The sequence below is a fragment of the Diceros bicornis genome, chromosome 35 (genome assembly GCF_020826845.1).
Source record: "Diceros bicornis minor isolate mBicDic1 chromosome 35, mDicBic1.mat.cur, whole genome shotgun sequence".
NCBI classification, from domain to species: Eukaryota; Metazoa; Chordata; class Mammalia; order Perissodactyla; family Rhinocerotidae; genus Diceros; species Diceros bicornis.
In genome coordinates, this window is record NC_080774.1 from 9,381,732 (window position 1) to 9,398,064 (window position 16,333).

A 16,333-nucleotide genomic window follows, 5' to 3' on the forward strand; every position below is an offset into this window, starting at 1 on the left:
AATCCACGCCCACGTTAGGAATGAAAGATATCATCTCAGAGAGGGGAAGCGGCTTCCTCAGATATGTTGTCAAGATTACTTTGGTTGCAAGTGGCAGAAACCCACCTCGCACAGCTGCAGAAAGGAAAGAGGAATGTGTGGACTCGAGCGAGTTCAGAGCACGGGAGCAAACAAGCGTCCCTCAGCGGGCGGGTGGGTAAACTGAGGCACATTCGTGCTGTCTGTAGTTATCACTCAGCCATAAGAAGGAACAAATTACTGATATACCGGCAACACGGATGAACCTCACCTGCGTCGTGCTGAGTGACAGAAGCCAGACTCAGAAGGCCACATACGGTGTGATTTCATTCTGTGACATTCCGGAAAGATGCAACTTTACAAGCAGAAAGCAGATCAGTGGTTGCCAGGGGTTGGGGGAGGGGAGTGGGGGATGGGGAAGCAGACACAAAGGGGGAGGAGGGATTCTGGGGCTGGGGATAGACTGTTCTGGATCTCGATTGTGATGCTGGTTAAATGACTGTATGTTTTGTCAGAACTCACAGAACTACACAGTAAAAAGGGTGAATTTTACTGTATGTATAGTATACTCTAAAAAAAATAAATTTAAGAGTCTTGGGGTAGGATAGAAAGTTACTCTTTAAGGGGTACAGAGTTTCTGTTCAGGGTGATGAAAATTTTTGGAAATAAAGAGTGATGAGGGTTGCACAATGTTGTGAATGTAATTAATGCCAATGAATTGTACATTTAGAAATGGTTAAAATGGCATTTTATGTTACATATATTTTACCACAATTTTTTTTGTTTGTTTGTTTGTGAGGAAGATCAGCCCTGAGCTAACATCCATGCTAATCCTCCTCTTTTTGCTGAGGAAGACCGGCTCTGAGCTAACATCTATTGCCAATCCTCCTCCTTTTTTCTTCCCCCAAAGCCCCAGTAGATAGTTGTATGTCACAGTTGCACATTCTTCTAGTTGCTGTGTGTGGGACACGGCCTCAGCATGGCCAGAGAAGCGGTGCATCGGTGCGCGCCCGGGATCCGAACCTGGGCCGCCAGTAGCAGAGCGCGCGCACTTAACCGCTAAGCCACGGGGCCGGCCCACACAATTTTTTTTAAGTGAAAAAAGAAGAGTCCAAGGGTAGATTTCAGGCATGGCTGGATCCAGGATTCTCTCCATCTCTCAGGCTCTCTTTTCTCCCACTTTGGCTTTATTCCCAGCAGGCTGTCCCCAAGTGGTGACAAAGATGGCCTGGGCAGTTCCAGGTATACCTGCTCCCAACTTAGCAACATGAGCAGGACGGAAGGGCTTCTTTGCCAATAGGTCCTGAAAGTCCCAGGGCTGAGTCTCCTTGGTTTGCTTTGGGACTCGAGTTTGCCCCTCAACCAATCACTGGGGTCAGGGGGTTGGAATGATCCGATTGGCCAGGCCTGGGACACGCCTACTCCCACAGCTGGGGGAGTGCCCCCACCTAGACGCCTTGGAGGGAGAGCAAGGAGGGGTGGATCTCAGAGAAAACTCAGGAGCTTTGCCAGCGGCCCCCACACCCCTGTTAAATGTTGAGCGCCCAGCCCGTCTCTCTGCCCGACATTTCTGCAGGCAGCCGTTCTGTCCTTACGTTCTCTCCAGCAGAGCCCACGTAGGTACAACACACACTCGCCATTCCATCCCTGGGTTTGCATAAAAACCCACGTCCACGAAGTAGCAACTGCAATGTTTTTCAATCACACAGCGAAGATATTTAAAAATATCACCCATATGTGTTTTAAATACAGGCAAATAGCTGGCAAAGCAGCCGGCTTCACACCCGCGTGCCATTCTGAGTTATAATCTTCTCGCTTCCAACTCTCAAAATTGCACGTTGAAGGCCAGACAAGCCCAGAACACTGGGAAGGCTGAGCGTCTACCAGAATCTTCCCAACCCGTGCAGCCCAGCTCTCTCTCCTGGTGGAGGAAACACCTCTGATCCTGGGGAGGAATTTAAGGGCCCCTGGGCCTGAGCTGAATCATCTGCCCTCCACTGAGAATACAGAAACGGAGCCCGGACTTTTTAGTGACGTTTGAGGAAGTTTTCCAGCCTCCTTCGTGAAACCATCTTTACTAGTCCAGCCCATGCCGGCTGTCTCACTGCCCCCTGCCTGCCCTTAATGTCATCTATCTGGTATTAAAGTCTTTAAAATCCAACCTTGCTTATATGTGATTTTATAACTTGAGACTCCCCACGTTTTCTCACCTTCCAGATTTATACTTTGATATATCCAAAATAATACCCTTTTGCTATAAGTAACAGATAATTCCAACTCAAAGTGGCCACAATTATAATAGATCATCTTATACAAGAAGTGCAGAGGTAGGTGAGTCTGAGTTTGGTGTGCTCAGTAGCTATGTAACATCAACTCTCTACCCTGCCATCCTCTGTGTGGCCTTTACCCTCCACCTGCTTCCTCTCGTGTCCCCAAAATGGCTGCCCCTGCACCAGATATCACATCTAAGCACGGAAACATCCACAGAAGACTTCAGCAGGTCTCCCCTCACATCTCATTGGCTAGAACTTAGTCACATGTCCACTCCTAGGCCAATCACCAGCAAAGGCAATGGGAGGAAAAGAACCAAGAAGAGTAGGTATAAAAAGGAGGAGGAGGAGGAAAGAAGGGGGCAGAGTCACGGGGGAGGAGATTTCTGAGAAATCTTGGGGAGCTCTTATAATCTCTTTATATCTCTCCTGGGATTGGTGCACATTTCGCTCTTCCTCTCTCTACACCCTCCTCCCTGGCTCTGGCCGCTCCCTGCTTCCTTTGCCTGGTGCTGCGTGGGCTCCACTAAGGATGCTTTAAGTCTCACTGGTCTTGTTCTGAAAGTTCTGGAATATGAAAGTTTTTATTTTCAACTTGTGGCAAACTCATTTGGCCACAAAATCTGGGCCTAGGACTGGTGCAATGTACAGACTTAAAAAAAACCCATTGAATGTGAACAGCTGTACATTTTGCTACAGAAATATCAGAGTACTGGGCCAGGTGGTGCAGGCCAGACCCTGCACATAATACATAGCATATGGTCTTCTAAAGCCCGAGACATTCCAAATTCCAAAGTACGCCTGGTCCCCAGGGTTTGGGTAAAGTGGGTTATGAAGCTTGGTGGTTATCATCATCATCTCCATTTTACAGATGAGGAAACCGAGGCTTGAGTGAGTTCAGTATCTTGCCCAAGTTTATGTGGTGTGCATGGTCTGGGTTTAAATTCGGGATGTCTGATGTCAAAGCCATCACCCACCACGACTCTTCAATCCTTCATCCACGTGCACAATTTTTGCCGTATCTGTGTACCATATATTATTATTTACTTAGTAGTTTTCTCTAACCTGGCTCACTTTTTACTTAAATAAATGTCTTTGTAAAAGGAAACTTCCTATCACCACTCTAAACGGAAAACTGACATCTTTTGCCACAAATAGAAAATAGCTACATATAAATAAACACATTGAGAGTAAATAACGAGTTAAATTCTTGCCTGCCAGAGCAGCTGAGCCCGAGACCTGCTCTCTCTCTATCTCAAAGGGAGATTTTTCCAGGGACAGAGGCGTTACACACACGTTAGCAGCTGACGCAGGCTTGGAGTCATCAGAAAGATGGAGAGACGATCCAAAGAGGGCCATCTTCCTCCCCATGGGGAGGTTATAGAATGTTCCATGTACGCTCTAGAAACATCTGGAAGGTCATCAACCACACTTTGGGAAATACAGAGCTATGCACGTTTGGGTAGCTGCCCAGCTCACGACCTCCCCATGGAGTCCATGCGTGTCCTACCTGCCTGCTTTCCATGGATGACAAGACCCCACCCTCCATGACCCAGGCTGAGCCAGTCAGCCTCTTCCCTCTCATCGTTGGCCGCGACCCCACGAGGATGTGCATCCAGAGCTACTAGAGGCCGTGGCTCCAGACTTGTGGACAGAGTACCATGAGCAAAACTGAGCTGAGAGGTGGACAACAGCAGACGGGGGCAGCGAGAGAGTCCAGGCTGCACTGAGATCCTAATTAGGCGTGTTTCCAGCCAACCCCCGCCCTTTGGGGATATGGGAGCCAACAAATTTATTCTTTTGCTTACGTTCATCCAACTGAAAAGGGCTTGACAGTTCACACCAGCGACACGCGCTGGTCAAGGAGCTGCACCCGACGTGAAGGATTTACAAGGGAGGGCGTGCGGGTCAGTGTGACGTGTAGCTCAGCTAGGTGACAGTGCCCGATCTGTAACACCCTGAGCTGGGGGTGCCGGGAGGGATTTTGTAGATGGATTGAAGCCTATAATCAGTTGACTTTAAGCCAGGGAGATGACTCTATGTCATCTGGGTGGGCCTGGTCCAATCAGTCGAAAGGCCTTAAGAGCAGAGCCGAGACTTCCCTGAAGAAAGGAACTTCTCCTGGAGAAGCGGCTTCACCCAGGTTTCTTGCCCGCCCTTCTGACAGCCGGCTTCTCGGATTTCAGCCTCGGCTGGGTGACCCACCACTGCATAAACCGATTCCTTGCAATAAGTCTCCTGCTACAGATCTCCCACTGGTCTTGTTTCTCGGCAGAGCCCTGGCCGACACAGTAGGGAAGGAGGACTCGCGTAGCTCTTTGATGTTTCTCTCACTCTTTGCTACGCTGGAAGAGTTTCAGAGTTCAGCCCTCCCTGCCCTCGAGGGAAAACAGAACTAGTTCTCGGTGGATTTGACCCTCCAGTCTACTGTGGAAGAAGAGGGAGGAGGGAACATGGTAGAGGAGACAGGGGCGGGGCGGGGGTGCCTTCTGGGTGGAGGAAGAGACACAATGTCTTGGATGAATGGGGGAAAGCCGGCTTCCTCCCCGCCCCGCCCCGTCCCGTCCCCACCCTGGAGGAGAAAGGAGAAGGGTCTGTGGGTGCTGAGAACAGGCGATCTGAACCCCGTTTCCTCACGCCGCTGCTGGGGAGGCAGCAAGACCCCAGAGGGAGAGCTCGAGGTGTGTCCAGGCTGGGGGCCTCCTGGCGGGGAGTCCTGTGCCCGGAGCCCCCTCCTCGTGTCGACGGGGCCTTGGTGGAGGACGCGCCGGTTGGCAGGGCCCGCGTCTCTTTTGAGCACGGGGCCCCACCACGTGCGCGCGTGTTGACGACGCCGATGAGCAATCACCAGGAGAGCAGCTGCTTCTCTCTGGCCCTCGACACTCAGCTTTGGGGACCCCAAGGCGCCTTGCTTTAGGAAAACTGACATGGAATTTGGAACTTACCCAAATGATCAGCGTCATCTTCAGCAATGACTGTGTACGCCCCGCGCACCAGGTACCCTCGCTGCGTGAGTTCAGACCCTCACAGGGGTCCTGCCAGGGAAGCGAGCTTCAAAGCCACGGAGCGTCCCCAGGGCCACACGGGAAGGGGCACAGCAGGGTTAGCTCTGGCTTTCCTCAGGAGGACGCACAACTCTTCTGTCCCACTTGTGTGTTAGAATTCACTTTGATCTATTTCAGACATGAGAAGATATAAGGGATAATATTAGAGCAGCTGTAGACCTACCACCTGGCTCAAAAGAATAAAAGATTCCAGCTGGAGCCCCTCTCTCCTCCCCAGTCTCAGTCCTCCCCCCGGCCCCCCAGGTACTTGGTATCCTGAACTGCTGTTTGTCGTCCCCATGAGTTTACACTTTATTGAAACAAATGAACGTATCCTTTTTTTTTTTTCTTTTAAATTTTTTGTTTATTGCAGTAACATTGGTTTATAACATTGTATAAATTTCAGGTGTACATCATTATACTTCTATTTCTGTATAGATTACATCATGTTCACCACCCAAATACTAATTACAACCCATCACCACACACTTGTGCCGAATTATCCCTTTCGCCCTCCTCCCTCCCCCCTTCTCCTCTGGTAACCACCAATCCAATCTCTGTCTCTATGTGTTTGTTTATTGTTGTTATTATCTACTACTTAATGAGGGAAATCATACGGTATTTGACCTTCTCCCTCTGACTTATTTCACTTTGCATTATACCCTCAGTGTCCATCCATGTTGCCACAAATGGCTGGATTTCATCGTTTCTTATGGCTGAGTAGTATTCCATTGTGTATATATACCACAGCTTCTTTATCCATTCGTCCCTTGATGGGCACTTAGGTTGCTTCCAAGTCTTGGCTATTGTGAATAACGCTGCAATGAACAATACGTGGACTAGTGTTGCTGCTTTCAAGGTTCACGTAAATAGTATCCTGGTTTTCTTCTGCACTTTGCTGCCTTTGCTCCATTACCCTGCGTAAGAATCTGCCGTGTTGAATGGTGTGGTTCTGAATCGTTTATTTCTCCCACTTATAGATTTCCATCATGTGAATCTGGTACAATTGATTTATCCAGTCTACGATTGATGGGCATCTGAAAGGCACCTTTTGCCTTTTTACTGTTATGAACAATCTTTTGTAAACAGTCTCAGATAAAAGTACCAATCACTTCCATCCTGCCCGTGCATTTGGACGAGGGGTCCTGGTAAGCACATCCTGGGAGTAGACCGCTGGGGCGTGCGGCCTGCAGGCCTCTGCTTTCCTGGATCACGCCAGATTGTTTTCCAAGGTGCTTGTGCCAGTTACACCCCCACCAGTCGTGCATGAGGGGTCCGGTTGCTTCACATTCTTGCCAACACTTGGTATTATCAGGCTTTAAATTTTTGGCCAATCTGATGAGTGCAAAACGGTACCACATTTTGGTTTTAATTTGAATTGCTCGTAACTGCTCCTGAGGCCGAGCAGCTTTCCGGGTATTTATTGGCCATTCGAGCGTCCTCTCGTGAAAAGCCTGTCCGGGGCTGTCACCTGGAGCTCCAGAAAGGGAGCTCTTCCAGGAGGGCCGCTCTAGGGACAGTTCAGTCTTTGCTTCTTTGAAGTGCCAACTTGCCAAAGAAGTTGACATTCAAGACCTTAAGAAAAAGGAGGAACAGAGCGAGGGTGAGGGGGCAGCTGAGGCAGAGGACGCGGAGTTCTCCTCTGCTTCTCTCAGTGACGCCCCTGCAGAGCAGCCCTGAGCGCGGGGCCCCGCGACACCTCCCGTTTCTGCAGGACTCGGGCTTTGAAGGGTTGGGGCTTCATGCTGGCACTCGAGTCCAGCAGGAGCAGCACTCTCCTTTGACAGACGTGAAAAACGAGACCTCGAAGAGGCTGGGTAACCTGCCCAAGGCCACCCGGCATCGTGACTCTGGCTGGCTGGGGTACGAGACCTGCTGGGACCCCAGTGCCCAGAACTGTGGTGGAGGCCACCAGAAGGACTGTGAGAGACCAGGGACCCACCTTGTGGGTCCCGTCAGGGCAGGTGGATGGCCTGTGGGGGGCTCAGTGGAGGCGAGGTCTGATTTCAGGGTGCTCATAGTCTGAGGTTAGGGGTCACAGCAGGCTGAGAGCACAAAGCCCCATGGCGTCCAGGTTGGGTGGCTGTGGGGGAAATCAGGGTTGGTGACACCCCAGGAGTGGCTCAGGAGGGGGTCCAGCCTGCTGGTGGGGCAGCACCAGACCTGCTTGCTGCAGTAACAAACAGGACCCCGTGCACAGTGGCTCAGCACGAGAGACGTGTGTTTCGTAGCTGGGGGCCAGTCCTTGGCAGGTGTTCCTGGGTGACGGAGGCTGTCCTCCACATGTCATCGGAACTCCTCCCTACCCTCGCATCTTGCATCCTCCTCCTGGGACCGGGGGCTGGCCCAGGCGTGTTCTTTCCATGGCAAAGGCACAGGCGCGAGACGGCAGGTGGAAACACACGACATCGCCTGAGACGTAGGCTCGGAACTGGCACGCCAACACTTCCAGCTCCTCGTCTTGGCCAAAGCAGGTCACATGGCCAAACCCAAGCTCCAGGGTTGGGGTGTATGCCCCGCCCACAGTGGGAAGGTCACTGCAAAGTCACACAGCATTGGGCACGACCAGAGGGAAGGGTGGAGAATTGGGGCCCATGACACCATCGACCCCAGGTAGATATTATTCTTCCCGTTTCCTAGAGGAGGATGCTGATGACCAGAGAGGTTAAGCGCCTGGATCTAAGCCACACAGCCAGGCAGCCACAGCTTCAGGATTCAAGCCCAGTAGCTGTGGAACCGGGAGGCAGGGCTCCTGCCCAGTGCCACGCCACGTCAAAACTCGGCTCCCGGTCGCTGGCATCGTCGGCAGCCGTTTCCCGGGGACTGACTTTTACATGCAATGCGGAGGCACGCTTTCCTGTACCTAGGCTTTCCCTTACATTCGCCTCTTGTCTGGGCCGCCATCTGTCCCTCCACTCTGCGGCGACGCTCCGGCAGCGGGGCGAGGCCTCGCCAGCCAGGCTCCCCGCTTCGTGTACTCGGCAGCCTCCGACAGAGGCAGGTTTTCTGACACAGGCTCCCGTGATTAGCGGATGCTCTTTAATTAGCTTTATTTCCTTCGCGTTTATTGCCTCCCTGAGATTATCTTGATTCCAGCGCCCTCCGGGACACACGTGGTGCGTATGTGGCCATTTGCCTCCCTGGGGACTGGGAGGGAGAGAGGGCCTGTCGGGACTCTCATGGAGGGGGGACTTGCCCTCTGAAACCAGACTTCAGCCCCGAGGGAAGTTTCCAGGCCTAGGAGAGGCCTGGAGGTCGGAGCGGATGGGCCAGCTCCGTAGGAGGAGGGAATGGGAGAAACCCTGAGGACAGTCTGGGTTTAAGCCGCTCTCTGCCTCCGTGACTCTGGGAGAGTTACAACACCTCCGTGCCTCAGTGTCCTCATCTGTAAAATGCAATAATAATGGTGCCTACTGCATGGGGTTGTTGTGACGTTAAATGAGTTAATTCCTAGTGCCTAGAACAGGTCCTGACACATAGTGATTAAATTATAGTGAAATATAATTATAGAACGATTGTACTGGGTTCGCGAGGGTCATCGATTGCCCCCCCCCAGTAGCACGAGTCTCCCCCAAACATCAGCACTGACAATGGCCATCTGCATTTATGGAGTGCCTACTGATGCCAGGCTCTCTGCAGGCGTTATCTCACTTAATTCTCACCGTGACACTCAGAGGTCCCCTTGGTTCAGATGGGGACACTGAGGCTCAGAGAGGTGGAGTGACTCGCCAAGGTCACCTCTAAAAAGTGGCAGGGCCAGGATTAGAATCAGAATGTGAACTGGGTCCCTGACTCCTTGTGGCCCCTAACCCATTCCCGTGTTTGCTCTGAGAGAAACGGAGATGGAGAGTAACTGACTTCGCTTCCCTGATGTCCTGGGCTTCTTCCAGCGCCCCGTTGGGGGCTTTACCCCACTTTGCAGTTGATGAGACAGGTTCGGGGCAGATGACTTGCCCAAGGACACAGCCTGGGAAGGGGAGAGCCGGCAGGCGTGTCTCCGCTTGAACTGGGTCTGACTTCAGGCTCCTTCTAGGCCATCCGACCCTGAGATCCACAGCAATTGATTTTGTGTCCACGATGTCACTGGCTTCTCCCAAACACCTGTTTCAGAGTTTTGCCCCCATTTTCTGGCTAAGCATACTGAGGCTTGGGAGAAGCCAGCCAGTGGCAGAGCAGTGATTGAAAAGAGCCCTCTGGACCCAGGGCTCTTTTCCTGCCTTTGGCCAAGGAAATTGCTGCCTGGGAAGGGGATAGGAGGAGAGAAGGGGCTCTAGAAGGGCAGGGGTGCCCCAGAGTCCAGCTTTTTTAGTCTGGCAAAGTCTAACTTATCGCCAGCCAGCCTGGGGGCTGCCGGGAACCGCCGTCTTCCCCCGGGGGCGCTAGGGCTTGGAGGCGGGGTCAGCGTATACCTCAAACGTCCACCAGGTGGGGCTTTCGCCAAAGGCCGGCTCCGGGAGGCCCCACAGACGCCTCGCTGCCCCACCCCTGGAAGGTACCACCGGGCACACACACCACGTGTATCTGCACAGTGTGCTTACCCGTGTGCACACATGGGCTGTGCAGACCTGTGTGTGAGCACACGGGCGTGTCCCAGAGAGTCTGCTACTGGTTTGTGTGCCAAAGTGCAAGAGTGGATGTGTGCACTGGTGTGCAGGCGTGTGTGCATGTGTGTGTGCACACGTGTGCAAATACATATGCGTGTGAGCGTGTGCAGAGGGGTGTAGGCAAACAATATCTGCTAGTGCACGTGTGTACATGTGTGTGCAAATATGTACATGTGCATGTGCAAAAGGAGGTATGGCACACGGCTGGCAGGTTAGCCCCTGGCCTGAGGTCCTGAGGGTCATTTTAGGGTCTCTTTCCTGTGCTATTTGGAGGCGGGGGCTAGGACAGGTGACCTCTCAGGGTCCCCCATGCCTGGCACATTTGCCAAAGCCCTGATGGACCCCAGGGATTTGAAGCAAGAGGGGTCACGGCAGGAAGGCCAGATTTGCTTCCTGGGTCAAGAGGTATTTGAACGGGGGGGTCTTTGCTCCTCAGGGTGCTGAGTCCTTCAGTCCACAGAGGTTTCTGGGGTGGGAGGATGGGGGCCCAACCTTCAAAGGAGAGCTTCTAGAACCTTCGTCCCGGCCCCTCAGAGCTCTGGAGAGTGTGGCTGTGGGTGTGAGTGAGCCTGGCCTCGGGGTTCCAGCCCTGGCTCGGCCCTCACCAGCTGGGCAGTGAACTCAGACCCTGCAGAGGAGTTAGAGGCAGCCGCGAGAGGGAAGGGGCGACGTCGGGGTTAAGAACTTGAGCCCCGCCATCAAAGAACAGGATTTGACCCGAGCTCTGTTGCTCACAGGCTGGGTGACCTTGGGCAAGTCACTTGCCTCTCTGAGCCCCCACTTCCTCCACTATTAAAGGGAGGAAATGGCAATACTCGCCTCCAAGTGCCGTTAGGAGGAGGAAACGAGATAATGGGCAGAGCGAGCCGGGCTTGCGGGAGGCAGGCCCTAAACGGCAGCAGCACCATCACTTTCCCGTCCTGTGGGGGCAAGCGGGGCATCTTTTGGTTCGTGGAAGCCAAGAGCTGAGAGATCAGAAGGAGGCTGAGAGAGTGGTAATTCAGGGACCGGCTGCCAGGGCAGCAGACACAGCCCCGTTGGCTCTGATCTGTCTGAATGTCATCTTCTAGAAGCTCCTCCATTCCCTTCCCTCCTGTCCTTAGCTCCTGCAGCAGAACTACAGCTGGGGTCAAGGCTGTCCCAGCAGGGCTACCAGTGGGTGCCCGTCTTCCCACCCAGCTTCCAAGCCATGCCCAGCCCTTGTCCTGCTGAGCGCACTTGGGCGAGCTAGTCCATCTCTCTGAGCCTCGGTTTGCTCATCTGTAAAATGGACACAGCCACGGTAGATGCGAGATGTGAGGAGACATTGGTGAGGGTCGTGCTTGGTCGGCACCATGATGACAATGACGATGACCACGTGATGACAGGAGGGGGCAAAAAGAGAAGCACAAGCATTCACATCTCCCCACCTTACCAAGGGAGGAAAGAATTCTTTCCTTCTTTTGTTGTTTGCTTACCCTGCTGTGTTCTGCTGACGACATGAAACGTGAGAACCTCAGATTTGCAGAAGGAGAAATGAGAGAGGGTGGAATGGAGGAAGAGGGAGGAGGAGCTGGGAAGACAGAAACAGAGTGAGCCGTGAGCTAGAGGAGACGGACGGGCAGTTTGAGGGGAGAGGAATTAAAAACAGAGGCTGCAGCGGCTGCTCCAATGCAGGGAACCTTGGGGAAAGAAGAGGATCTTAAGGGGTTAAGCTCTCTGTGCTCTGCCCCTTAAGAAAACGCACAGTAACAGTCTACACTCTTCATCCAGGCTTTGGGGTCCAGTTTGCGGAGTTTTATTTGGGTGGGTGTGCTCAGTTCTTCTCAGGGCACGGGAAAGATCTACGGCTGTCCTTGGGAGCTCATAGTCGTGGGAGCCAATGGAGGAATCGGTGCCCGAGTGGGCAGGAAGTCAAGTGGGGCCACTGGGCCCAGATGTGCGGGACCTGGGAGAGAGGGAGAGCCACGTGGGTGCCCTCATTCCGTGGTGGTTGTTGTGGAGGACTTAGGTCGCTGTCTGGTTTGCACACTCAGCTGCTAAATTAGGGATGCAGAATTGGAAGGCGGCTTCCTGCCCTGGGGCCAGCTTCTCAGGGGCTCAGTGGAGCTGTGCGCCTGTAGAAGAGCCTGTGCCAGTGTGGAGCTGAGTCCTAGAAACTCTAATTAGCTAACGTTTCTAACTCTCCTGGAAGCTGCCAAGCGCCAAGTGTGCCTCATTCCAGGGATGCTCAAAGAAAATTCAGCCTTGGTTCTGGCTATAGATCCAGCTCTGAAAGGGACCCTGGGCTATTACATGGCCAGAGCTATTAAGAGGCTTTTTTTAAAAAATGGACGTGGCATAGTAAAGTTGGCTTAATAAGGATGTATATTTTCAGTTCAAATGTTCTGTGCTGCTGGAAAAAAAGAAACAAGTTGAGTTTTTTTTGTTTTTTTTTTTTAAATCCATAGTGTGCAGGCACCTCTCCTGGAGTTGATCTTTGTGTATGGTGTGAGGTAGGGATTGAATTCTATTTTTTTCCCGTATACGTAGATAGCCAGTTGGCCCAGCACCATATGGAAAGTGAAGTCTATTTTTTCCCCACTAGTTTATAATGCCATCTCTGTCATCTATTTGTGTGAGTCCATTTTATATTTGTGTGAATCTGTTTCTGTTGCTTTTAATTTTGTCCCCTGGGTTGATTTGTTTGTCCTTCTGCTTCACTCTCTTTATTATCATAGCTTTATAATAAGTCTTGATATATAATAGGAAAAGTTCCCCTGTCTTGTTATTTTTCAAACTTGCCCCAGCTATTCTTGGCCCTTGCATCTCTATAAGAATTTTAAGATGGGCTTGTCAAGTTTTGTGAAAAACCTTATTGTGATTTTGATTGGAAAGGTGTTAGATTTATGGATTAATTTGGAGAGAAATGACATCTTCACCATATTACATCTTCCAGCCCAGGAACATGAAGTATCTGTGTATTTAGTCCAATCGTCTTTCACAGACATCTCAAATGGATGTGGTGTTCTGTGGTATGTGCATCAGTCAGGGGCCCAGGAGAAAACAGATCCCCCCACCCCAACTGAATGAAGATTCCTGATGATAAAAGTAATTTGTGCTTGTGAAAGAAATTAAGATGATGATGTGGAAATTAAAAGAGGCCTCTGAACCCATTTTCCAGAATTGATGTCTGTTGACCATTTAATATTTAGTTTTCCTTAACTGTTTCCTAAGCACCACATTTTAAGCAAAGATGGGATTCTTTATTAATAGTGTTCTCTAACCTGCTTATGTTCACTTTACCATATATCCTAGACATCTCTTCACCCCTACAAGTAGAAATAACCCTCATCTTTCTTATATTTGAATAATATTCTGTGGTAGGTGTGTTGGTCAGGGTCCAGTAGGTACACTCAGCTGGGAGTTGTTTTTTTTTGTGTGTGTGTGTGAGGAGATCAGCCCTGTGCTAACATCCGCCAATCCTCCTCTTTTTTTGCTGAGGAAGACGGCCCTGGGCTAACATCTGTGCCCATCTTCCTCTACTTTATATGGGACGCCGCCACAGCATGGCTTGCCAAGCAGTGCGTCGGTGTGCGCCCGGGATCCGAACCAGCGAACCCCGGAGCGCGCGCACTTAACCGCTTGCGCCACCGGGCCGGCCCCTCAGCTGGGAGTTTTTAATGAGACTGTTTCAGGTGAGGGCAGGGGAATGTTGAGGCCCCCAGATGCCAGCAAGAGGAGGAAGCCATTTCCACCCCAGATCTGGAGAGATGGGGGAGCAAGCAGTTACTGGGGCTCCGTGAGAGCAGGAGGACAGCTTGACAGGGACTGTGGCTGGAGGAGGACCCAGCCACTGCCAGAACTGCCCTGAAGTAGGGAGGGAGGTGGGGGTGGGGGGGTGGGGGGCGGATAAATACCCCAGCCTTTCTCTCCTCCCACCTTCTTATCTCCTACCAGGGCCTCCCATTGGCCAAACCCAGCTGGAAGCCAGAGAGCAAGGGAGCCTGGGAGATGTCGTCCACAGAGGTCAGTTTCCTGGGGCAGTGAGGAGGGGGGCGAAGGGGGCAGGGGAGAACAATCAGCACGGATTGAATACAATACACTGTCGTTTGTTGAGTTAGTCTCTGACATTGGAGGGGAATCAGGCCAGGGGAGCCTGTCCCCCTTGTTGCTCTCCTCCAGTTTGATTGGAGAGCTGGAACACGGTTAAGGCTGCAGCCCTTGCTTTCTGGACATCTGCTTTTCCACCCATTCTTCTCCCCATAAGAGGCAAGGCAGGCTCAGGTGCAAAGAGCCCCAGGCTTGATGTGAGTGAACCCAGGCATATCAGTCCTGGTTCTGCCCCTTCACCACCATGTGACTATGAGCCAGCCACGTCCTCTCCCAAGTCCTCAGTCTTTCCATCTGTAATATGGGAATGCAGATGCTTGTCCTGTCCCTTGTGAGGCCAGTAATAATGATAGCTATGTTTCAGCACGTTTACATGTGCTTGACCTAGATTAACTCATTTAATCCTCATCACTTTGCACAATTATTAGCACCACTGTACACATGAGGAAAACGAGCCACAGAGAGGTGAAAATTTAACTCAGAGTCACAGAGCTTATAAGCGGCAGAGCTGGACTTCACCTCCAGTCTGGCTCCAGAGTCACGCTCCTAACCACTATATTATGCTAACGACTTATTCATAAAGCAGCCTGCCGCCCGTAGGTGCTTAATAACGGTAGTGGTTGACAGCATTGTGTCAGGCATTTTGCACATAAGGAACTGCTGGCTTGGTCCTTGTAGCCAGTCACTCCAGCCTCTGGACCTGGGGCCTAACCAGGGGCCAGCCTCCGGGAGCGCACCTCTGCAGGTGTCAGCCAGACTAGCCCTATCCTTGTTCCTCTCCTAAGGCTGTTTAATACTTCCAGATGAATTTGGAGTCTCCAGTGGTCTTTCTTCCTGCCTGGCAGCTGTGGTGGGCAACGCAGAGCTACGGAAGGACATTTTCTTTTGTTTCAGCTTTGATGCTGGGGATTTCGCATATCATTACGTTTGTGGCTAAGGACCTGCCGTTATCTTCCCTGGGATTCTTGCACAGTTTATGAATTTCCTGAAGGATCCGGCTCTCTGTCTGCTTCTGCTTTGAGAACGGGCTGCCCCAAGCCGCCCTCTGCTTCCTCGGGGGTGGGGAGACGGTGTCTTCTTTGCCATCATAATTTTAAAATACTCATCTTGTCGTATGGGTCTTTGAGAATCAGGGATCAACCAGGAACCTGCTTAAGTTTTTGAATATCTGTGTACATGTGTGTGTTCGTGGCAGGGAGAGTGTGCTAAGAACATGAAAACAGTTTTTCACAAAAACATTTAATATTTTAGTACTTTAGTTCTCCAATCCAAGGCTGATTATTTGCTGAAAAAGTGAGTTTCCTGGTTTACCATCTTTCATTAAGGACCACCCATAATAATATCATTTCCCCAGCTAACTCTGTTTAGGGGGTAAACATTCAACTGCTTAATTCATTATTGCTGAGCCTGAGATGGTAACAGATGCCTTTGGAACATGAGCCCCCACATCTAACAAGGCACAGGCTCACCATGCCCTTGGAATATGGTGAGGAGAGACGGCTGAAATTTATTTTGTGAATAAAGCAATAAGCCACTAAGCAAAGCTAATATGTTTCAGCCCAGACAGAAAGACATGAGCATTCAGTATTTATGTAGCAACCCGTTCCTCAGTGGGACCGCAAGCTTCTACCATTAAAATTGTCGGAATTCTTCAGAGACCCACTGCATTAAGTCATTTAAAAATATCACAGACTTAAAACAATCTGAATTATTGGATTTTCTCGCTGCTCCTCGGTAAGCACGTTTGCTGTGTCAATTTCCTGCTCGGTCAAGGTGCAGCCAACGTCAGTCAGAAAAGTGGAAAAGTTCCATGCAGAATTTTTATTTGGAAGCCCAAGAGTCCCTCACAGCTGAAACAAAGTCAGACATAAATTTATTTTTTTTTCTAACTTTTTCTTTTAACATAATTTCAGGTTTCCAGAAATGTAGCAAGGAAAGTACAAAGAATTTCTGTGTTTACTTCATCTAGTGTCCTCAAATGTCAACATTTTGCAATACTTGCTATATCATTGTCTCTCTATATATAGATACAGATAAATAAATAGATGCATATTATTTTTGTCTGAACTGTTTGAGTTAGTTGCAGACATGGTGTCTGTCCCTTTACCCCTAAATACTTCAATATGTTCTCTAAAAACAAGGAATATTTTGTTATACAGCCACAGTACAATGATTACAACCAGGAAATTAACATTGATACAATACCATTATCTAATCTATTGACTTTATTCTAAATTTGCCATCGGGTCCAGTTAATGCACTTTACAGTAAAAGAAAATCCCAGATCATACGTTTTAATCGCTTGTCAAGTCTCTTTGCTTCCTTT